Consider the following 1,458-nt stretch of genomic DNA (forward strand, 5'->3'; position numbering starts at 1 on the left):
ATGATCAACGTGATCTATTTAAAATTTTTAAAATATTTAAAAGATGGATTTAATTTAAAAAAATTGTTCAAAATTAATTTTAAAGAATAGATAATTTTTTAAAAATGAACCTGACCTTTTTGTCAAAAAAAATATCTCAGAATTATATATAATACAAACATATACGCATTATAATACAGGCTCATTGTTATACGGTAGTCGTAGTTAAGGTGTGTATAGTCTATACTCTATAGATATGAGCAACAAATAAATAAATCAATAATATGATTGTATATAAAAAGAAATGAAAACAACAGAAAGCGAGTGAGCAATTGTTTTGTTCTATATTCATCCTCCACATACAATAAAATTATAAATCTAATTTTCATGTCAGTTTAGGTTGCATTGGTTCAGTTTTCTGTTTTAATAATATTTTTATAAAATATAGAATATAACTTTTAATTTAAATTAGATCAATTATTTGTAGAACGGTAGTTGAATAAAATAAATTTAATTTTAATACATTATCAATATATATAAAATAATTTTATTTATGTATTTAATTATATAATTAAATATTAATAAAAATAATTTTTTTTATTTTGATAATGTGAATGATTATTCATAAAAAATAAATATATAAAATATTTTAGAGCATCAAAATTAAATGCTAATAAAAATACAAATATCAAATTTTATTATGTTATAGAATATTAAAAAGAATAAATTATCATTTGTATCCATAAAAGATACAAATAACAAATGTATCCATATAAAATAAAATGATAATTTTATTTATGAAAGATAATTTTTGTGTGTCAAAAATACTTTAATAGACCAATTGTGTAACCAATTTTCGGGTAGTCTTGGCACACAAAAGTCATAGTTATAATTGTCGTTTTATTTTTATATAGGTATATTTATAACATCTGTATCTTTTATAGATACAAATGTAATTTATTCTTATTAAAAACAATGCGTAAGAATAAGCTGGAAAATATGTAAATAACCCTAAAAAAATTCCTGAAAATACTGGGCATGAACTTGAAACTAAGATCAAATTGAAGATACTTTTACTTGTCTCTAAGATTTTTTATTTTATCAACTTTGTAGATTCATGATTAACAATAATGGTTTTGACCAAAACTTTTTTCTGTCTTTAAAGGAAGGAAGAACGCAAACTCGATTGTAATAATTTGTGCTATTGAACTCTAGGGCTTACTTTTTACTTTAAGCCTGCCTAGTTTTTCCATTGCCAGCATGCTTTCATGTGCATAAGATTGAAAAGGCCACTCCATTCCATCATATAGGCGATTTGATGAATTTTTTTATCATTGTTTTTTATAATTGAATTAGAGTTTAACGTTCAAAACAATTTATTAATAATACTTTAAAGAGGAAAATTCTATAAAGTATAAATATTATTTTAAAAAAAAGTTTAATTATTATGTTGGTTCTTATAGTTTCGCGAAACTTTCA

Source organism: Arachis duranensis, chromosome 4 (assembly GCF_000817695.3).
Source record: "Arachis duranensis cultivar V14167 chromosome 4, aradu.V14167.gnm2.J7QH, whole genome shotgun sequence".
Lineage (NCBI taxonomy): Eukaryota > Viridiplantae > Streptophyta > Magnoliopsida > Fabales > Fabaceae > Arachis > Arachis duranensis.